Genomic DNA, 219 nt, shown 5'->3' on the forward strand with positions numbered 1-219 from the left:
TGTTTTTGTTTTTGTTTTTTGGTTGCTGAGTAATATTCCTTTGTGTATATATGTACCACATCTTTTTAATCCAGTCATCCACTTTTGGGCATTTGGGCTGCTTCCATGTTTTACAAAGCAGCAATAAACATGGGGGTGCAGTGTCTTTTTGAATCAGTGTTTTTGTGTCTTTCGGGATTGCTGGGTCATATGGAAGCTCCATGTTTAGCAGTTTGAGGA

The sequence above is a fragment of the Condylura cristata genome, unplaced genomic scaffold (genome assembly GCF_000260355.1).
Source record: "Condylura cristata isolate star-nosed mole 26May11 unplaced genomic scaffold, ConCri1.0 scaffold00001, whole genome shotgun sequence".
Lineage (NCBI taxonomy): Eukaryota > Metazoa > Chordata > Mammalia > Eulipotyphla > Talpidae > Condylura > Condylura cristata.